This window comes from Mesoplodon mirus, assembly GCF_964341445.2.
Source record: "Mesoplodon mirus genome assembly, chromosome: 8".
NCBI classification, from domain to species: Eukaryota; Metazoa; Chordata; class Mammalia; order Artiodactyla; family Ziphiidae; genus Mesoplodon; species Mesoplodon mirus.
Window position 1 is genome coordinate 30,257,830 of NC_138984.1, and position 24,284 is coordinate 30,282,113.

At 39.1% G+C, this 24,284-nt stretch overlaps 1 protein-coding gene across 2 annotated transcripts in view; it reads right to left on the reverse strand.

Moving 5' to 3' along the window:
* Positions 1-24,284, reverse strand: part of ADAM23 (ADAM metallopeptidase domain 23) — a gene marked incomplete at its 5' end in the record, with an annotated part of 164,420 nt that overhangs the window by 134,358 nt on the left and 5,778 nt on the right. The gene's annotated exons all lie outside the window — the stretch shown is intronic.

A 24,284-nucleotide genomic window follows, 5' to 3' on the forward strand; every position in this document is an offset into this window, starting at 1 on the left:
AAAACACCGGGAACTATGAACTTGCAGCTTGCGAAATGGAGACCCCAAAACACAAATGAGAAAAAGTTAGGCAAAATGAGAAGACAAAAATACACAGAAGATGAAGGAGCAAGGCAAAAACCCACCAGACCAAACAAATGAAGAGGAAATAGTCAGTCAACCTGAAAAACAATTCAGAGTAATGATAGTAAAGATGATCCAAAATCTTGGATATAGAATGGAGAAAATACAAGAAACGTTTAACAAGGACCTAGAAGAACTAAAGAGCAAACAAACAATGATGAACAACACAGTAAATGAAATTAAAAATTCTCTAGAAGGAATCAATAGCAAAATAACTGAGGCAGAAGAATGGATAAGTGACCTGGAAGATAAAACAGTGGAAATAACTACTGCAGAGCACAATAAAGGAAAAAGAATAAAAAGAATTGAGGACAATCTCAGAGACCTCTGGGACAATACTGAACGCACCAACATTTGAATTATAGGGGTCCCAGGAGAAGAAGAGAAAAAAAAGGGACTGAGAAAATGTTTGAAGAGATTATAGTGGAAAACTTCCCTAATATGGGTAAGGAAATAGTCAATCAAGTCCAGGAAGCGCAGAGAGTCCCATACAGGATAAGTCCAAGGATAAACACACCAAGACACGTATTAATCAAACTATCAAAAATTAAATACAAAGAAAAAAATTTAAAAGCAGCAAGGGAAAAGCAACAATTAACATACAAGGGAATCCCTATAAGGTTAACAGCTGATTTTTCAGCAGAAACTCTGCAAGCCAGAAGGGAGTGGCAGGACATATTTAAAGTGATGACAGGGAAAAACCTACAATCAAGATTACTCTAGCCAGCAAGGATCTCATTCATATTTGATGGAGAAATTAAAACATTTACAGATAAGCAAAAGCTAAGAGAATTCAGCACGACCAAACAAGCTCCACAACAAATGCTAAAAGAACTTCTCTAGGCAGGAAACACAAGAGAAGGAAAAGACTTACAATAACAAACTCAAAACAATTAAGAAAATGGTAATAGGAACATACATATCAATAACTACCTTAAATGAAAATGGATTAAATGCTCCCACCAAAAGACACAGACTGGCTGAATGGATACAAAAACAAGATCCGGACATATGCAGTCTATAAGAGACCCACTTCAGACCTAGGGACACATACAGACTGAAGTGAGGGGATGGGGAATATCACTGAAAGTGATATTCCATGCAAATGGAAATCAAAAGAAAGCTGGAGTAGCAATTATCATATCAGAGAAAATAGAGTTTAAAATAAAGACTATTACAAGAGACAAAGAAGGACACTATATAATGATGAAGGGATCAATCCAAGAAGAAGAGATAACAATTGTAAATATTTATGCACCCAACATAGGAGCACCTCAATACATAAAGCAAATGCTAACAGTCATAAAAAGGAAAATCGACAGTAATAAAATCATAGTAGGGGACTTTAACACCACTTTCACCAATGGACAGATCATCCAAAATGAAAATAAATAAGGAAACACAAGCTTTAAATGATACATTAAACAAGATGGACTTAAGTGATATTTATAGGACATTCCATCTGAGAACAGCAGATTACACTTTCTTCTCAAGTGTTCATGGAACATTCTCTTGGGGTCACAAAGCAAGCCTTGGTAAATATAAGAAAATTGAAATCATATCAAGTATCTTTTCTGACCACAATGCTATAAGACTAGACATCAGGAAAAAAATCTGTAAAAAATACAAACACATGGAGGCTAAACAATACACTACTAAATAACCAAGAGATCACTGAAGAAACCAAAGAGGAAATAAAAAAATACCTAGAAAAAAATGACAATGAAAACACGATGGCCCAAAACCTATGGAATGCAGCAAAAACAGTTCTAAGAGGGAAGTTTATAGCAACACAGTCCTGCCTCAGGAAACAAGAAACATCTCAAATAAACAACCTAACCTTATACTTAAAGCAATTAGAGAAAGAAGAACAAAACCCCCCCAAAGTTAGCAGAAGGAAAGAAATCATAAACATCAGATAAGAAATAAATGAAAAAGAAATGAAGGAAACAATAGCAAAGATCAATAAAACTAAAAGCTCGTTCTTTGAGAAGATAAACAAAATTGACAAACCATTAGCCAGACTCATCAAGAAAATAAGGGAGAAGATTCACATCAATAGAATTAGAAATGAAAAAGGAGAATTAACAGCTTACACTGCAGAAATACAAAGGATCATGAGAGATTACTACAAGCAACTGTATACCAATGAAATGGACAACCTGGAAGAAATGGACAAATTCTTAGAAAAGCACAACCTTCCAAGACTGAACCAGAAAGACTTAGAAAATATAAACAGACCAATTACAAGAACTGAAATTGAGACTGTGATTTAAAATCTTCCAACAAACAAAAGCCCAGGACCAGATGGCTTCACAGGAGAATTCTATCAAACATTTAGAGAAGAGTTAACACCTATCCTTCTCAAACTCTTCCAAAATATAGCAGAGGGAGGAACACTCCCAAACGCATTCTATGAGGCCACCATCACCCTGATACCAAAACCAGACAAAGATGTCACAAAGAAAGAAAACTACAGGCCAATATCACTGATGAATATAGATGCAAAAATCCTCAACAAAATACTAGCCAACAGAATCCAACAGCATATTAAAAGGATCATACACCATGATCAAGTGGGGTTTATCCCAGGAATGCAAGGATTCTTCAATATATGCAAATAAATCAATGTGATACACCATATTAACAAATTGAAGGAGATAAACTATATGATCATCTCAATAGATGCAGAAAAAGCTTTCAACAAAATTCAACACCCATTTATGATAAAGACGCTCCAGAAAATAGGCATAGAGGGAACTTACCTCAACATAATAAAGGCTGTATATGACAAACCCAGAGCCAACATCATTCTCAATGGTGAAAAACTGAAAGCATTTCCACTAAGATCAGGAACAAGACAAGGCTGCCCACTATTCAACATAGTTTTGGAAGTTTTAGCCACAGCCATCAGAGAAGAAAAAGAAATAAAAGGAATCCAAATTGGAAAAGAAGTAAAACTGTCACTGTTTGCAGATGACATGATACTATACATAGAGAATCCTAAAGATGCTACCAGAAAACTATTAGAGCTAATCAATGAATTTGGTAAAGTAGCAGGATACAAAATTAATGCACAGAAATCTCTTCCATTCCTATACACTAGTGATGAAAAATCTGAAAGAGAAATTAGGAAACACTCCCATTTACCATTGCAACAAAAAGAATAAAATACCTGGGAATAAACCTACCTAAGGGGACAAAAGACCTGTATGCAGAAAACTATAATACATTGATGAAAGAAATTAAAGATGATACAAACAGATGGAGAGATATACCATGTTCTTGGATTGGAAGAGTCAACATTGTGAAAATGACTCTACTACCCAAAGCAATCTACACATTCAATGCAATCCCTATCATACTACCAATGGCGTTTTTCACAGAACTAGAACAAAAAAATTTCACAATTTGTGTGGAAATACAAAAGACCCCAAATAGCCAAAGCAATCTTGAGAAAGAAAAACAGAACTGGAGGAATCAGGCTCCCTGACTTCAGACTATACTACAAAGCTACAGTAATCAAGACAATATGGCACAAAAACAGAAATATAGATCAGTGGAACAGGATAGAAAGCCCAGAGATAAAACCACCCACATATGGTCACCTTTTCTTTGATAAAAGAGGTAAGAATATACAATGGAGAAAAGACAGCCTCTTCAATAAGTGGTTCTGGGAAAACTGGACAGCTACATGTAAAAGAATGAAATTAGAACACTCCCTAACACCATTCACAAAAATAAACTCAAAATGGATTAAAGACCTAAATGTAAGGCCAGACACTATAATACTCTTAGAGGAAAACACAGGCAGAATGCTCTATGACATAAATCACGGCAAGATCCTTTTGGACCCACCTCCTAGGGAAATGGAAATAAAAACAAAAATAAACAAATGGGGCCTAATGAAACTTAAATGCTTTTGCACAGCAAAGGAAACCATAAACAAGACGAAAAGACAACCCTCAGAATGGAAGAAAATATTTGCAAATGAAGCAACTGACAAAGGATTAATCTCCAAAGTATACAAGCAGCTTATGCAGCTCAATATCAAAAAAACAAACAACCAAATCCAAAAATGGGCCGAAGACCTAAATAGACATTTCTCCAAAGAAGATATACAGGTTGCCAACAAACACATGAAAGGATGCTCAACATCACTAATCATTAGCGAAACACAAATCAAAACCATAATGAGGTATCACCTCACACCAGTCAGAATGGCTACCATCAAAAAAATCTACAAACAATAAATGCTGGAGAGGGTGTGGGAAAAAGGGAACCCTCTTGCACTGTTGGTGGGAATGTAAACTGATACAGCCACTATGGAGAACAGTATGGAGGTTCCTCAAAAAACTAAAAATAGGGGGCTTCCCTGGTGGCACAGTGGTTGAGCCTCCGCCTGCCGATGCAGGGGACACAGGTTCGTGTCCTGGTCCGGGAAGATCCCACATGCCTTGGAGTGGCTAGGCCCGTGAGCCATGACCGCTGAGGCTGCACATCCGGAGCCTGTGCTCCGCAGCGGGAGAGGCCACAACAGTGAGAGGCCTGCATACCGCAAAAAAAAAAAAAAAAAAAACACTAAAAATAGAACTACCATATGACCCAGCAATTCCACTACTGGGCATATACCCTGAGAAAACCATACTTCAAAAAGAGTCATTTACAACAATGTTCATTGTAGCTCTATTTACAATAGTCAGGACATGAAAGCAACCTAAGTGTCCACTGACAGATGAATAGATAAAGAAGATGTGGCACATATATACAATGGAATATTACTCAGCCATAAAAAGAAACAAAATTGAGTTATTTGTAGTGAGGTGGATGGACCTAGAGTCAGTCATACAGAGTGAAGCAAGTCAGAAAGAGAAAAATAAATACCATATGCTAACACATATATATGGAATCTAAAAATAATAATAATAATAATGGTTCTGAAGAACCTAGGGGCAGGACAGGAATAAAAATGCAGACATAGAGAATGGACTTGAGGACATGGGGAGGGGGAAGGGCAAGCTGGTACGAAGTGAGAGCATGGCATGGACATATATACACTACCAAATGTAAAATAGATAGCTAGTGGAAGCAGCCGCATAGCACAGGGAGATCAGCTCAGTGCTTTGTGTCCACCTAGAGGGGTGGGATAGGGAGGGTGGGAGGGAGACACAAGAGAGAGGGTATATGGGGATGTATGTATATGTATAGCTGATTCACTTTGTTTTACAGCAGAAACTAACACACTATTGTAAAGCAATAATACTTCAATAAAGATGTTAAAAAAAAAAGAATTAAAGTCCAAGAACATCATTTTCATATGTCTTGTATATGTGTGTTAAAATTACAAAAGAATGATTAGCAAATGAGGATGTTAGTTCTTTAACAAACCACACGGGTTAAAAGCATTAATGTGTCTATATTAAGTATTCCTAAGAAACAATACAATGCTTACCATTGATTTCCCAAAAGTCATCTTCATATTCTGAAAGTCGTGCTATCTTAACTACTTTTAATATTTCAAACTGGTCACTGCTTTTAGGTATACATTGTCATATACCTCATTTTAGGAATTTTTAAAAGTATACACCTCGTGATTTTAATTTTCTAACTGTATCTACCGTCTTAGGGGCCTAATCTTTTTTTTTACTAGATTCTTCTTCTCTTTATTAACAAGAAACATTTAGCCCATTTTCTCAATTTCTTAATTCCCCTGGAGAACTAAAACATACAACTTCTAAATATTTCTCTTTTTTATTTTTAACCATTTTTTAAATCGAAGTATAGCTAATTTACGAAGTTGTGTTAGCTTCAGCTGTACAGCAAAGTGATTCAGTTATTTATATGTATCATATATATGTGTGTGTGTGTATATATATATTCTTTTTCAGATTCTTTTCTCTTATAGGTTATTACAAGACATTGAATATAGTTCCTTGTGTTATACAATAGGTCCTTGTTGTTTATCTATTTTATACATAGTAGTGTGTATATGTTAATCCCATACTCATACTTTATGTCCCCCTCACCAACCCCCACTATCCCCTCTGGTAACCATAAGTTTGTTTTCTATGTCTGTGAGTCTATTTCTGTTTTGTAAATAAGTTCATTTATATCATTTTTTTAGATTTCACATATAAGTGATATTATATGATATTTGTCTTTCTCTGTCTGACTTACTTCACTTAATATAATAATCTCTAGGTCCATCCATGTTGCTGCAAATGGCATTTATTTCATTCTTTACTGTGGCTAATATTCCATTGTATATATGTACCACATCTTCTTTATCCATTCATCTGTCAATGGACACTTAGGTTGTTTCCATGCTATGAACACTGAGGTGCATGTATCTTTGCGAATTACAGTTTTCTTTGGATACGTATCCAGGAGTGGGATTGCAGGATCATATGGTAACTATTTTTAGTTTTTAAAGGAATCTCCATACTGTTCCATAGTGGCTGCACCAATTTACACTTAGGGGTTTAATCTTAAACTGCAGAAATTAAGGTATATCCCCCATCCTACTAAATAATGTAGGTTTCTCAAAGTCTCTAACCAATTTAGCAATTAAAGTTCATATTGCAAAATCTAGGAATAAAAGACTCAAGATCATTGTACAAATCTCTTCATTCCTACATCTTTTCCTTGGGCTGCTACTTAAGTTAGTAAATGACAGGAAGTAGACTTTTCCTCAACATACTTTTTTTAAATCACAACGCTTCTATTTCAACAGTGCCAAACAATAAGAAGCAAAGCAATTTTTACAATTTTATTTTATTTCAATTATAGTTATATCAAGTGACTTTTTTTTTTTACCTGAAATAAGCAAATAACTACACCAGGGCAGTATTTAATTAGTCATGACTAGCAAGGGCACAATGTTAGTACTACTTGATAAGTAGTCCAAAATAAAAACTGCTTACAGAATGAAATTTTTTCCTAAAATATGACTCTAATAAATTTAACACTTTCATTTTAGCCCCCCAAAAAGCCATTTAAATTGACTTCAAATCCTTCTTTGTGTCTTCCATTCCAGTTAACACTAAATTAGCCAGTTTCTCACAAAATAAAAATTATAGAATATGCAAGAATGTTGTAGTACTTACATCAGGGCGGCAAAACGAAGTCTGCCAGCTCAGTGTGCAACCAGATTTATGTAGGAAGAGCATATATGTTAGGGACAGAAAGATAATAGTTCCCATTTTCCTCACCTGTAGGTTTACAAGTTCTATTACAGGGTCTGCCAACCTCTGCACTACTGACACTTTAGGCTGAGTACATCTTTGATGTGGGTCGGGGTTGGGGGCTGTCCTGTACACTGTGGTATGTTTTTCAGCATCCCTGGTCTCTACCCACGAGATGCCAGTAGCATCCCATCCCCATCTCGACATCCAAAAAAATCTCCCGACATTGTTAAATGTCCCCTGGGGAATGTAAAACTGTCCATGGTTGAGAACCCTTGATCTATATGTTCAGGAGATATATGAATATATATAGATTCCTCTAGATGTGTTGCCTTTACACAAAATTTAACCTTAATTTCAAAGCTCACTGTCAATTGTCACCAAAGCCCTTGAAACAAAACAACAGGAAGCAACCAGTACCATCAGAAAAGGGGAGTATGGTTCTCCCAAAAGACAAAGGTTATCCACCTGATAAGAAGCAAATTCTTAAAAATTTATACCCATAAAAATCCCCCCAAAATTAAACTATAGGCTTAAATCTGTTAAATGAGCTCATATGTATTCTTCAAAAAAAAAAAAAATGAAGAAAGAAATACTGCAACTATCTGCACACTCCAGAAATTTGATCTTTTAAAAGGTTGCTTAATGTTGGTTTTTTTTTTTCCTTCCAAAGTGGCAGCTTCTTATTATCTTTTGAAATGTCATTTGGTGACTCAAAAGAAAACAAATGTAATATAAACAGCAAGAAATGAGGGGGAATAAATCTGTATGTGGCCTCTGTTTGGAAGTTACTAAGCTGTCTTTCCATGATTTTTACGTAATATGCTTTCTCCAGGGGTGTAAACCCCAGGTCTCTAAATACCATTTATATGTTGGTGGCTCCCACATTTCCATTGTATCCTGACCTGCCCCTGAGGCCAGGACCAACTCGCCCATCAACTTATCTGTATGATGACCATCTGTCCACTTGAAGGGGACAGGTTCAGTTTTCTCTTGGCCTTCTTTCCTCCCCAGCCTTTCCCATATTGGGAAATAGTCGCACTATTCCCCAGGAAAAAGCCTTATTGTCATTCTTGACTCCTATATTAATTTCCTATTACTGCTGTTAACAAATTTCTATGATTTTGTGACTTAAGACAACACAAATAATTTTCTTACACTTCTGGAGGTCAAAAGTCCAAAATCAAAGTCTAGAGCCTAAACTGAAGGTGTCAGCAGGGCAGTTTCTCTGGGGGGGCTCTAGGAGAAAATCTGTTTCCTTACCTTTTCCAGCTTCTAGAGGCTGCCTGTATTCCGTGGCTTGTGGATTGTACACAAATATCGAAGAAGTCTATTCTAGCAGACCCAACCTGACTGAAAATCCAGATATAGAAATGTTTACAGATGGGAGAAGCTTCATAGACCAGAGACTCTGAAAGGCTGAGTATGCAGTAGTAACTCATCAGGAAGCCTTAGAAGTGGAAGCCCTCCTTCCGGGTACATCTGTCCAAGAGGCAAGCTCATAGCCCTAAAGAGGGCCCTGTGCCTTGGGGCTAAATAAAAGGTCACCATTTATACTGATTCTAAGTATGCCTTCTCTGTCGTGCATGCACGTGGGGCCCTATGAGAAGAGAGGGGTCTAACTAACATCAGGAAGAAAAGAAGTTAAACACGTGGAGGAGATACTGGCCTGATTAGACTCTGTTATAATGATGGAAGAAGTAGCCATAGTACGTTGCCTGGGCCCCCAAAAGACTGATAGTTATATAGCTAAAGGAAATCATTTGGCTGATCAGGGCACAAAACAGGCAGCCAGAACCAAAAATCCCCATCCTAAGGCTCTAGCACTCATTCTGAGTGTGGACCTATCCCTGTTTAAACCTCAGTATTGGGAAATGGATCTAGAGAAAGCAGATGAAGGGGGATTTCATGCTGACTTGAGACTTAGACGATCAGTACCAAACAACCAAAGAAGGCTGGATTTATAATGAACAGGGACTAGTGCTTATACCCGAGCATTTAATAGAAAGAGTTATTACCCATCTACATCGAGGAAACCATTAGGGGCGTGACCTAACCAATCACTGGCTACAGAAGTTTATTTTTGGTCCACAAATGCAAAGGACCAATGAAAGGGTAATACAAAATTGCCTGATCTGGCCAGAAACAATCCAAAAAGCAGGCCGCCCCCAATAATAAAAGGGGTGCAAAACCGAGGGGCAGAACCAGGGGATGGTTGGCAAGTAGACTTGACTGTTACGCCCAAAGGCATGAGAAATTACACATATTTGCTGGTATTTGTAGACACCTTCAGAGGACTCAGTAAATTTTGTATTTGTTCTCTGTCTCATATATTTAAAAGGCCTCCCCACACGCATGATGATTGCCTAAGACTTAAGAGTTCAAGGTGGGACTTGTGAATATTTACAATTAGGTGCAAAACAATTTCATTCCTCTTATAAAAATCCATGCTCCTAATCAGCAGGAAGCACCTAGAGTGATATCACCCAATTTCCTTCAAGATTGAGGAATGTGTAAAGAAACAGGGGGAAATGGAAACAGCACATAAAACACTGACCAGCTTAAACTGGCTTTGCTTCCTTAAAACAGGTTGCTGATTGTTTAAACCTGCAGTTATTTTACAGAGACAGCACTGCGCATGTGCAAGATGGGAACCCACGGCTCCAGGATGACCCCGGAATGAAGAATCTTGAGTTTGCAAAACTCAAACAAGAGAAATGTTGCCACTGGAGCCCTTTACAAAGTGAGAAGTCCTTCCATAAGGAAAATCGGCTTCCGGATGGACTGATTTGAGACTAGCCAGTCAGCTTTTGCCAAGTTCGCCCTTAAATTTTGCCCTGAGCCCTGGATGAAAGAGACAGATTTGAGTCCTGCTTTCTGTCCCCTTGCTGGTCAACCTCGCAATAAAGCTCTTTCTTTCCTCCAAGAAAGTGGCTTCTGTACACGTCGGGCAGCCGGCTTGGTAACAATCCTTCCTTGCATCTCTCCAACCTCTGTTTCCATCACGACATCTCCTTCTCCGACTCTGACTGCTGTAAGGACCCTGTGATGACACTGCCCACTCAACTATTCCAGGATAAACTCCCCATCTCAAGATCCTTACCTTAATCCCATCTACAAAGTCTGTTCTGCCATGTGAAATATTGTGATTTATAAGAAATATGTATATTTGGTCAGATGACCAAAATATTTTTTCATATGTATTTGATCTTCATCCACAGCTCCCGGCTCACAGCTCCCTGGGAATTTCCTGGGCAACAAGAGCAATAGGAGCATCTTTTCTCATAATATTTGGTCTCTGTCCTTAGTTTCTGAAAGCACTTCAGAGCCATAGAGGTGTCCTGTTACTCATAACAAGCCCTTTTTCACCACAACTAAGTTTTTGTTAATGAGATGACTTTTGGAAAGCACCTAGGGATGGGGGCTGGCTGCTGGGGAACCAACCTTGAAAGGAGAGTTGGAACTTTCAGTTCCACCCTTTGACCTCTGGGGAAGGGAGAGAGGCTGGAGGTTCAATGGCCAGTGATTTCATCAACAAGTCCTATGCAATGAAGCCTCCATGAAAACAACAGGAAAAGGAGGTTCAGAGAGCTTCTGGGTTGGTGAACGCACGGAGATTCGGGGAGAGCGGTGTGCTCGGAGAGGGCATAAAGGCTCCACAGCCTTTCCCCATACCTTGCCCCATATCTCTTCTGTCTAGCTGTTCCTGAGTTGTATGTTTTTATAATAAACCGGTGATCTAGTAAGCAAAATGTCTCTCTGAGTTCTGTGAGTTGCTCTAAGCAAATTAATCGAACCCAAGGAGGAGGTCATGGGAACCACTTTTTTTTTTTTTTTTTTTTTTTGAGGTACGCAGGCCTCTCACTGTTGTGGCCTCTCCCGTTGTGGAGCACAGGCTCCAGACGTGCAGGCTCAGAGGCCATGGCTCACGGGCCCAGCCGCTCCACGGCATGTGGGATCTTCCCAGACCGGAGCACGAACCCGCGTCCCCTGCATCGGCAGGCAGACTCTCAACCACTGCGCCACCAGGGAAGCCCTGGGAACCTCTTATTTATAGCCAGTCGGTCAGAAGCACAGGTGATAACCTGGGTTTGCAACTGGCATCTGAAGTGGCGGGGAGAGGGGCAGTCCTTTAGGACTGAGCCCTTAGCTTGTGGGATCTGACACTAACTCCAGGTAAATAATGTCAGAACTGAGTTGCAGTCTCAGATACCCTGCTGGTGTCCTGAGAACTGCTTGTTGCTTTGGGAAACCTCCTCCACACATTAGAATCTGGTGATCAGAACCACCTTTTACCACCACGTAAGGTAACACATTCACAGTTTCTGGGATTAGGATGTGGACATCTTTGGGAGGCCATCATTCTGTCTGCCATGATTCCTCTCCTCTTCTAGCTCACCCATCCCACCACATCATCAACAATCTGGAGGCTCCACCCCTAAAATATACCCCAAATGAACTACTTCCCTGTAATTCCTCTGCTACCATCTTAGTGCAGGGCCACACAGACCCTGCCCTGGACAACTGTAAGCATCTCTTAACTGGTCCCCTTGCTGCCACTCTTGCCCCTCTGCAGTCCATCTATAAAGCTGCCAGAATGATCTTCTTAAAGTATAAATCATATAATGTTATTGTCTTGTTTAAAACTCATCAGTGGTTTCCCACTGTAACCAGAACAAAATTCTAATAGATACTTCATCCTCTGGTCCCTTCTCACATTTAAAAAATAATAGAGAAGAAATAATGCAATTTTTTTCCTTCACAAAATTTCTCTCCATCCCTCACTTCCACGGCCTTGTATGTTGACAGCAGTTCTTAGCAGCTCATCAAAGGGAGGTACGTGTGTTTGAGCTGTCCTTCCGGGTCTCCCCAGACGTAGAAGACAGCAAATTACGACATAATTCTAAACCTATGCCCTCCCTCTCCAAGTCTGTTTTAACTGTACATTCCTGCTAAAACTACCAGAAATTTAAAAATATATAAGAAATGAAAATCAAGAGATAGAGGGAAGAAAGGAAGGAGTACAACATAGTATAATATATTCTTCACATTTCGTAACAGGCAGACAAAAGATAATGTCTTAGATTGATGGATCTAAAAATAGTGCAGATAAATTATTTAACGTTAAGAGAACTAAAAATAAAAGTTTTTTTATTCCTTTGGGGAATGATGGGAGAGAGACTTTACACTTTTCATTTTATTTTTTACGAACTCTGAATTCTTCGACCATGTAAATAAATATAGTAAAGCAGCAACTAATTTTGCACAAATATTTACACTAATTTTACCCATGAGGGTGTGCATGTTTATATATGCACATTGGTCATCAGTTTTTCACCCATTGTAACATTTCTTCTCTCTGATTCCCGACACTGTTCTTTGGAATTCCCCCACCGGAAACCGTCCCACCAAGGACTTCTTGCTAATAAATCAAAGGGCACTATGACCCCACTAGCAACCTCTCTGTGGAAAATTGTTCCCTAGGCCCTCTTCTGCCTCTATTTCCCAAAAGCTCTTTTCTCCCTGAATCACCTCACACCAACTACTTCTGGAGCCAGCTATTCTTCTCACACTTTCAAATAATGAGTCTACACTTTATAATTCCTAGTCTTTTTCCAACACGTCAGAATCTCAGGAAGCAGCTACTCCAAAAATGCAGGCATTGCTTGGAATAATAAACAATCCCTAATTCAACCACCAGTATATGTATTTCATTGACTCTTATGAACGCCCAGTCACCTCTCATTGGAGGATATTTCACAGAATTTTAGGATCAATAAAGGGTTGGAGAGAACAAACTCACCCCCACCAAAATAGCCTGAGATATAAAAATGCAAACCACTGGACCCCATACAGACCTACTAACTCAAAATGTTTTCAACAACCTCCCCAGGTAGTTCCCATGCACACAAAAGTTTGAGATTCCCCAAATCAACCCAATCTAATTATTGCTGAAATGAAGAAAGTCCAAAATTGCCCACTTAATATGCAACCAATTCGTTATTCTCGTCATACATATTCTGGTACCCTTTTAAAGGAACCTGTGAGATAAAACATGCACTAGAAAGAAACTACGTCAACATAATAAAAGCCATATAAGAAAAACCCACAGCTAACATCATACTCAATTAAGAAAAACTGAAAGCTTTTCCTCTAAGATCAGGAACAAGACAAACATGCCCACTTTTGCCACTTCTACTCAACATAGTACTGGAAGTCCTAGCCAGAACAATTAGGCAAGAAAAAGAAATAAAAGGCATGAAAACTGGGGCGGGGGTTGGGGAGAGACATAAAATTATCACGGTTTATAGATGACAGGATCTTATATAAAGAAACCCTAAAGATTCCACTAAAAAAAATCCTATTAGAACTAATAAATGAATTCAGCAAAGTTGAAGGATACAAAAACCAACACAGAAAACGTAGTTTCATTTTTATGCAAAATCATAAAAGGAAATAAAGACAGCAATTCTATTTATACTAGCATCAAAAAGAAAAAGTACTTAGGAATAAACTTAACCAAGCAGGTGAAAGACTTGAACTCTGAAACTCTAAAACATTGATAACAGAAATTAAATAAAACACAAATAAATGGAAAGACACCCCATATTCATGGACTGGAAGATGTCAGTACTACCCAAAGTAGTATTGTTAAGATGTCAATACTACCCAAAGCCATCTACAGATTCAGTGCAATCCCTGAACTAAAATCCCAATGATATTTTTTGCATGAATTGAAAAATCCATCCTAAAATTCATATGGAATCTCAAGGGACCCTGAACAGTCAAAACAGTCTTGGAAAAGAACAAAGGTAGAGGTCTCACACTTCCTGATTTCAAATTTTACTACCAAGCTACAGTAATCAAAACAGTATGATACTGATATAAAGATAGACATAAAGACCAATGGACTAAAGAGCCCAGAAATAAACCCTCGCATATATGGTCAAATGATTTTCAGTGAGGGTGCCAAGACCATTCAACAGGAAAAGGACAGTCTTTTCAACAAATGGTGATGGAAGAAAAACTGGATATCCACATGAAAAAAAATGAAGCTGGACCCTTACGCCATATACAAAAATTAATTAAAAGTGAATCAAGCGCTTAAACATAAGCCTTAAAACTATAGAACTCTTAGAAGAAAATATAGGGGAAAAGCTTAATGACACTGGATTTTGCAATGATTTCTTGGCTATGACACCAAAAGCACAGGCAACAGAAGAAAAAAATAGATAAGTTGAACTTCATCAAAATTAAGAACTAAATTTTAAGAGTAAAATATCAACTCACAGAATGAGAGAAAAACATATCTGATAGGGACCGATATTTAGAATATATAAAGAACTCCTAAAACTCAACTAGAAAATGAACAACCTGATTTTAAAATGGGGAAAGAATTGAATGGACATGTCTCCAAGAAAGATATACGAATGGCCAAAAAGCAAATGAAAAGGTGTTCAATGTCACTAACCATCAGAAAAATGCAAATCAAAACCATAATAAGATCTATTTCACATCCACTAGGATGGCTGTTATTAAAAAAAACAAAGTGTTGATATGAATGTGGAGAAATTGGAACTCTTGTGCATTGCTGGTGGGAATGTAAAATAATGCAGCTACTATGGAAAATGTTATGGTCATTCCTCAAAATATTAAGAATAGAATTACCATATAATCCAGCAATTCCACTTCTGGGTATATACCCCAAAGAACTGAATGCAGAGACTCAAACACATTTTATATATCCATGTTCATAGCAGCATTATTCATAATAGCCAAAGGTGGAACAGCCCAAGTATCCGTTAACAAATGAATGGGTAAACAAAATGTGGCATATACATAAAATGGAATATTATTCAGCCTTAAAAAGGAAAGAAATCTTGACACATGCTACAACATGGATGAATCCTGAAGCCGTTATGCTAAGTGAAATAAGCCAGTCAAGAAAAGACAAATACTTTATGATTCTAGTTATATTAGGTATCTAAGATAGTCAAATTCACAGAGACAACAAATAAAATGTTGGTTGCCAGAAGCCAGGGAGAGGGAGGAATGGGGAATAAATATTTAATAGGTACCGTTTCAGTTGGAGAAGATGAAAAGCATTCAGGAAATGGACGGTGGTGATAGCTGCACAATAATGTGAATACACTTAATACCCAGAAATGTACACTTAAATGGTTAAAATGGTAAATTTTATGTTATATCTACTTTACCACAATAAAAAGAATTAACATGCAAAAACTCAACTACTCAACTTTCTTTCTCTTAAACATTTAAAACAAATAAGATTTGTTTTATTCATCTAACAAATAGCAAATCTCAGCTTCCAGCAAAACATCTCCAAATGCTCCTTTTGAGCAATTTTCTTCCCAGAGCTTCAGCTTATACCCACCTTCCTGTGATCATCCACTCCCCGTGAAATCCAATGGTTACAGTACAATGTTTCCTTTAGTTCTGATATTAAGAGTTCCCTCCGAAAATTCTGTGAAGACTCCTGTCCCCACTATGAAGCTTGTCTTCTTTGGCCTCAAGCAATTTCCCCAGCTAGCAAAGAAAGCACTGCTCTTCATGGAAGTAAAAACTGGGGTACTGCTACAGCAGCAATAACCCTTCTCTTATTCAGCCCACTGTCTGCTGACCTCAGAAGCATCATCTCTCTTTTCTCAAATAAATAATAAAGTATAATCTTTTGACAAGCCATTGACACATCAAAAGCAGTTTTGCACAGTACAAGGTAATCTTGAACTTGTCACAAGGCCAACAGATATGTTTGGGTGTTATGCTCATTTTGTGTTTTATTGTTACAATAAAAAACAACACTCCATTTTAATTGTATGGTCTATGGTTTGAAAACAGGAAAAATCAAAAATTTTTAATTAAAATGTTAATAGAAACAGTAAATGCTGGAGAGGGTGTGGAGAAAAAGGAACACTCTTGCACTGCTGGTGGGAATGTAAATTGGTACAGCCGCTATGGAGAACAGTATGGAGGTTCCTTAAAAAACTACAAATAGAACTACCATATGACCCAGCAACCCCACTACTAGGCATATACGCTGAGAAAACCATAATTCAAAAAGAGACATGTACCAAAATGTTCATTGCAGCTCTATTCACAATAGCCCGGAGATGGAAACAACCTAAGTGTCCATCATCGGATGAATGGATAAAGAAGATGTGGCACATATATACAATGGAATATTATTCAGCCATAAAAAGAAATGAAATTGAGCTATTTGTAATGAGGTGGATAGACCTAGAGTCTGTCATACAGAGTGAAGTAAGTCAGAAAGAGAAAGACAAATACCATATGCTAACACATATATATGGAATTTAAGAAAAAAAATGTCATGAAGAACCTAGGGGTAGAACAGGAATAAAGACACAGACCTACTTGAGAATGGACTTGAGGATATGGGGAGGGGGAAGGGTAAGCTGTGACAAAGCGAGAGAGAGGCATGGACATATATACACTACCAAACAGCTAGTGGGAAGCAGCCGCATAGCACAGGGAGATCAGCTCAGTGCTTTGTGACTGCCTGGAGGGGTGGGATAGGGAGGGTGGGAGGGAGGGAGACGCAAGAGGGAAGGGATATGGGAACAGATGTATATGTATAACTGATTCACTTTGTTATAAAGCAGAAACTAATTTAAAAAAAAAACCATAACCAAAACAAAAAGGCAGCCTACTGAATGGGAGAAGATATTTGCAAAAAAAAAAAAAAAATGTGAATGGGACAAAGGAGGTAAACCTATTTTTTATAATATTTTTAAGCCATGAGTGAACATGATGTTTAAATCTTATTAGTTTTCCTGAGTTGTGTGTTTAAACACACAAACATAAAGAGCACTTCCTGCTATCAAGTTAACAACTAGTAGTTTAGTTTTCGTCAGCGACTACATTATGATTAGGAGAGAAAAAAAGTCGCTCTGTGTGAGGTGGGAAGGAAGCTCTTGCAGGTTATTCAGCTGAAGAGTGGCATGAACCCAGTTAGTATTTAAAAGAATCCCTTTGCCTGAAGTGTGTAAAACAGACTAGAGCCAGACTGACAGGAATAGGACAAAAGCAGGGACAAAAGGTAGGAAGATATTTTAATAATACAAGCGAGAGGTAATGGTAGATTAGACCAGGTTGGCAGCAATGGAGACAGTGAGAAATGGTCAGATTCTGAACAGCTCTGAAGGGAGAACCAACAAGATTTCATGGCTTGGGGTAATGCTTAAAAGAAATAGAAGGGTTAAGTCTCTTGAGCTTAGCTGGAAGAAGGATGTTCTATTTACTCAAATGGGAAGAACGTGGAAGGAGCAGGTTGAGGTAGGAGATATTAGAATCAAAAGTTCTGTTTTGGATGTATTAAGTGTGAGTTGCCTATTAGATATCCAGGTGGAAATACAAGATAAATAGCTGGATATGTAGTCTGGGTATCAAGGGAGAGATTATGCTCTCTGTGAAGGAACCAAGATTTTTAAATGTTACACGACAAAGAAGTGTTTCACACAAATTCATCAGATAAGTTCCCAAACTTTTAACACATTAGGGTGTTAAAAACATGTCAGGGGAAAGCCAGAAATTCTAGAAAACTAAAATGGAAAAACAATTTAAGATCTGATAAACAGACAGGATAGTTTATAAATATACTACTCAGGTAATAATCCTAAAGTACATCAGCAGATCTTAAAAGGATTAATGTCCCAAATAAAAGAATTTTAAAAATACAGGTATATTTCTTTAGAAAGGGAAACAAAAATAGTTAACTATTTCCAAAAAATGTTTTACGCACTGTTGCAAAGCCAAAAAAAACAAGACAGCATCATCCCAATGTCCCACTGGTTCTGAAGGCAACAAGTGATTGCTTTTATGCTGCCCAGGAGTGATAAATGCCTCTAACTATGGTCTGAACATTCTACAGAGATGAAAGTCCACTACATTGTACAAGGCAGACCATGGTAATTAACAAGAGTTCACTAACTATTTTTAGCCATGATTTATAAGAGAAGGGGAGTCAGTGTATGAACTCCTCTTGGTTAAGGCAGTTAAGAGGCAAAGCCCAAATTTTCACTTAAATGGTTAAAATGGTAAATTGTATGTTATATCTATTTTACCACAATAAAAAGAATTTTTAAAAATTGTTTTATTGCTGTGAGGATCATGTGAGATTATAGATATGAAAATGCCTCAACAAAACTGTTTAGGTTCACTGCAAAGTGAATACTGTATTTGTTACTTACTACCAGTGTATTGTTGAGTGAGTACAGGTTGGTTTAATGCATTCTATCTTCTTAGCTGGAAAAGCAAAGGGCAAGGAGGCACATGCAGGATGGAAGACTCCTCTAAGTGTTGATTAATTTATATTATTAGTGGAGGCCATCTGCAACACAACTATTAACTATTATGGTATATGGTATTCACAAGCCTGTTTGCAATTAAAAGACAGCACAAAGCACCCAATTAAGTGATCCAGACTACAACTTGATATAGCAAATTTTTGAACATCCACAATAAGGGAAAGGAAGCACTGGAACAGATATTAGAACTCAGTAGATACTCAAAAATGAATGGCTCTGAAATGTTCTGTATGATATGCCTCTAGGTGTGCTTAGATTTGACTTCTAAAATTAATCTTTAGTCCCACTGAGGGCAGAGGAGGTGGTCCAAGGGCATGTGATTATCTTGTTCCCCCTCCCACCTAGGATTTAAAATGTGCCAGAATGACTGCCTCATGTGGACACTGCCATGCCAATAAGAAAGAGATGAATGTCCCCAACTATATAATAATAGATCAAAGCTAAAGGGCAACATAGTCACTGGCTATAGGCTCCTATTTACACTTCTCTGTTCATTGGTTTGTTTGAACTTAACTCTCTGTAATTAGTGTCTATCAGTAGAGGAGACTTATTTGAATTTCTATCCATTCCATGTCTAAATAGAAAGCTTTGAGAACATTTAGCGTTAAGGTAGTTCTTGTTGACAAATAAACAGCTTGTACAACAGACTTGAACATAGATTTCGAATTCACTAATCTGTAATGTTCCAGATGAGGAAAGTAGCCTCTGTCTACTCTTTAACCAGAGAAGACAACAATATAACAAAACCTTATTTGGAGCATGGAGCTAATTCACAGATCTGGCTCTGTCCAGACTGGGTACCCATTGATGGAGGATGCACCACTCACATACTCTGTGAAATGCAAAAACTGTATCTTGATTTGCTGTGAATGAACATAATTGTTTTTAACTTCTCATTATTCTAACTAAAATAACTGTATCTACCCTTTTATAATAGAATTCCTAGCATTGGATTTGATTAAAATTGTACTGAATTTATATAAATTCTAAACACAAAAACTCCTTTGTAAAATTGCAAAATTCAGATGCTAGGTGGATTATGAATGAATGAATTATGTGAATGAATCTTTCATAAGACCATGGATACCCACATCATTTGTGAATTGAATACTTCGTGTGAATAAAGCTTTATGATTATGTACATATTTGAGAGGAATAAAATATTTTCATTCAGAAAACTTATTCTCTAGGAGCAATTAATTACTCAGATCCTAAAGATGGAGAGGAAGGACCTTCTGAAGCAGGAATTTAACCGTATTTGAACCTAAAACAAAAGCCTGAGAACACACTACTGACAGTTTGGGTTACTGCTACTGATCACAAGGGTTTTCCATAACTAGCCCCAGAATTTGGACAGATATCAATGGAACGGTCCAGATAAAATTACCTCCTGCCAAGCACTGACCTGGGTAAACAGGCCTGGAAAAAATGCTGAAAGGAGAATGGACCAGCAAATGTGTAGTATTCAGAAGGGGGACAGGGGCAACAGCTCTCCTCCAGAGCATTTCACTTTCTCTCCTTCACTCCACAAGGAAAATTCATCTGCTGAAATCATGCTTGTTGCATGTGGATAAAAGGAGTCACGTGATGCACTAAGTGTTCCAGGAAGATTAATCTGTCAGCAGTGGGACTGATGGATTGACAGAGAAAGAGAGAGAGAGACAAGAGGCGATGACAAGAACACAATACAGAGGAGGAGGGAAGGACGGATTTGGGAGAAGCGTCAGGACTTAATATGTGACTATTTATAGACAGAAGATGAAGGAGAGAAAAGAGTCAACGATGACTCCCAAGGTTCACTCTTAGGTGGCTGGGAAAATAGCACTACCACTGAGAAAAGTGAGCAAGGCAGCCAGGACAGCTCTCTTCCTGCCTGTCTTTACCCTCAGCCTGCATGATGCCACCAACCCTAGCCAAAGCCACTGAGCAAATAATGCACTTGTTATTTTTGGACTGGCTATAGAGAGAAGGATAGTGGCTCAATCTGTTAACAAAACCTGAGAATAAGTGAAGACAGAATGACACAAATAGTTATATAGTTAGCAGGCAGGAGCCAACCCAGGAGCAGAAAGAGCAGAAAATGTTATGTAGGGACACATGCATGCTAAAGCAAGACCTTGGACAGCACGACGTACTGCTGGAAAGCATGGCGGCCATCAGATCAATCCAGCTGGGTGAAACGATCAAAAACAGTCCAGACTTTGTGGGAGAGAAGAACCAAAGACTAGGGTCCAGGGCTTCCCTGGTGGCGCAGTGGTTGAGAGTCCGCCTGCCGATGCAGGGGACGCGGGTTCATGCCCCGGTCCGGGAGGATCCCACATGCCGCGGAGCGGCTGGGCCCGTGAGCCATGGCCGCTGAGCCTGCGTGTCCAGAGCCTGTGCTCCGCAAGACTAGGGTCCAAACTGAAATGCCTACAGGAGCTGGGCGAGTAAGAGAAATGAGGACGGGTGGCATTTGGCAACAAGGAGTGCAGGTGGGGGCCCCTGAAACAGCAGGCGCCCACCCCATCTAAAGAGGAACCACAGTAGGTAGGTTACTCTCACCCAAGGCCGTACACCCAATCTTCGGATTCTTCAAGAGCAACCCTCCCACCCTCCATTCTCCACCACGTACGCTACTTTACCTTCTTCAAGCACTCGTCAACACCTGAAATCTTTGTGCTGCTGCTGCTGCTGTGTTTATGGCCTGTCTCCTCCCACTAAAAGGTAAGCTCCCTGAGGAGTCACAGAATTGGCACTCAATCAATGCTCAGTCATGTGCTCACCTCCGGATGCATCAGGAGGTGAGACATTTGATACAAAATAAATCCAAACCCTTGATCTCTTCACAGTCTTCACAGCCTTTCCCCTTCACCACCCGCCGTACCCAACACACCCTAGTCTCTCTCCAGCCTGGACTTTTGCAAAGGATAAGACCTGGGTTCGAATCCTGACCCTGTCTGCCACTTATTAGCTGTTTGTCCTTTGTGAAGACACTAATTATAACTCTCAACTGCTACATCTGACAAACACATATTGGATTTCTAGAGGAATCAAGTGAACTTTTAAAAAATTGACCATGCATGTAACAATGATGTCCAATTCTTTTACATTTCCCACACTTGGGTTTCCGCTTCTCACACTCACCACACTGTCTCCAGCAGGGCAGAGCCTTTGCCTGCTGACTGTGGGCCCCTCTCTACCTCCTCCACCCTCCACCCTCTTTCCACCTCCCGAAAACTTGTCCCCTAATTGCTCTTTAGGGCCAGCTCCATTGTTTCTTCCTCTCTGAGGTTCTCTTTGACTTTCCTGAGTCCCCACAGCCCTTTGTTCCTACAACTAGCAACGCACTGACAGAAGCCACACACACACCGCCAGCTGCCTTGTTTCTGATGCCCAGCAAGTCACGAGTAAAGGTAGGGACTGAGTGTTACTCTTCCTTGCTCTTCCCAGGGTCTAGCACGGTGCCTGATTCAAAACAGGTATTTGCCAAACAGAACTGAACGCCTCACAGATGTAAATCTGATTGACTGGAAACTATAGGAGTGGACACCTTGGGCTCCACCATTGAGAATTAGCCAGTAGCAATGACAAAATCTCCCACATGGTCAGCTTGTGATTACCCATGTTAATGGTAGGTGACACTGATAGGGGTAATCTAAGAATTGTTAATACAGGTATTCTCATGATTTTAGGTAGTGTAAGTGTGATTTCTGCAGTGCGAATAACTTGAGACCAAAATTCTCTCTCTTGCCGCTCTGTCACAGCGCCAAAAATGCTTAACAGCAACTTAAGGCGCTTTTGAATGTCAATTTGATTGCAACATGAAATTTCACAGAAAGCACTGCACTCTTTCTAACATAGGAGTGTTCAACCATCGATTCATTCAACAGATATTTACTGACAGCCTGCAATATGCCAGGCATTACAAGGAAAACCATTACAAGCCTGAATTCTACGTATTACAATTCTGTAATGACTGCTTAGGAAGACCTAGAAAACTTGGGAAGGCCGCTGAGGCCAATACCAAAGTTTGTATTATCAAATAAACTAATAGTTGTCACACGCCCAGTTCTAAGGACCCAGTATTTCTTTCTGCTGATCCACACTGAGAGCAGTGGAGCAGCTGGCTTCTGGATGGTCAAGAAACGGGGAACCAGCTTTGTCCTGAAGCAGAGTAGGAAGTGATGATAATCATCGTGATCTAAATTTACTTAAACTTCTCTCTTCTCTCTCTTCAGCCTGGGTTGGTGGGAATAGGTGTGATGAAAAAAACAACTTTTGTTTTTCTGAGTTGCTGCCGAGACATTTTACAGACTGGAAACCCTGCTCACACCTAGAGTCTGGACATTTAGATAAGGACTGCACTTTGGGATTCCTACCATAAGTCCCTCTTTGCTTTCCCCAGATGCCTTTTAAAATAATCACTTAGAGTTAAGCCTGTGAAAAGTTAGTGACCTCTGACCCAACCACCTTATAAGTGATAGATGCTTGCTACCCTCTCTATCTTCTGCTTATTGGTGACCTGGGACAAAGGAATGTCCTTCCCACCCCTCTCCTCAAACTTTTCTGGGATCTGTGAATAATAAATCTTGTGACTCAACTTCTTTTGTGTGGGTGTATTGAAACTGTGTCTTCAGTCAAACGACCCAGCAGTTTGCACTTCCCCAAAGTGGAAGCTTGGATGCTGAGGGAGCTACTTACCGACCTGTGTGGGTGGTTTGTGCCCCCTCATTCAGCAGGTCATAATCTGTATGTTCTTAATTCAATACACCAGGTCCGACGCCCCAGCACAGTAGGGAAGGTAACAAAAGACTGAGCCATATCTCAAGTCCAAGGAGACGACTTTCATCTTTCCCCAAACCCTGTGCTGTATATAATGTACCTCTTCCATCCCTTCCCAACTGCAAGAGAAGAGAATCTAAATAAGTAGGATTCAAGGCAAGTAGTTTTTGACTAAAGGCAAGTAATTTTTGACTAAAGGTAAGTTTCAGGAAAAGGTTTGAAGGGGAGCAGGGTATACTATCCCAAAATATGCCTCTTTGGCATAAACATTATTTTTAAGAAACAGTGGACACAGGAGCAGCTCTGTAAACCAAGCAGAAGCCACTCTTCTGTACGAGACATTTATAAGAAATCTCCCTTTGTAAGGGTGTTTCCCTCTCTGTACCAGAAAGAGGAGGATACTCGAAATCTCCAGAAACACATAATCAGCGTAAAAGGCAACGATTTAAATCTGTGTAACAAGCTTACCCTCATTTACTGTGCTTTTCCTGATAGCCTCCCATCACTGGCTCCCCACCATCTTGTCTTTAGCTGGACAGTTATTTAAGCTGATGGCTGGGCCATCTCAAAGTTACTCAGCTTTCCTGAGTCTCTCCCATGTACACAGGAGGCATACATGTCGTTAAACTTCTAATTTCCTCCTGTTAACCTGTCTTTTATTACAGGGTGTGTCTCAGCCAAGAACCTGGAAGGGTAGAAGAAAAATTATTTTTCTTCCCCCACAGGTTCATTATCATTCTCAGGAATAGATCTCATAGGATTATCTATGAATGAATGAATTAATTAATTAATCTAAATTGTTTCTGCCTCTTTTTAAATGTATATTTTATCAAAATATTGAATTAATTATGTTGATAAAATGCTT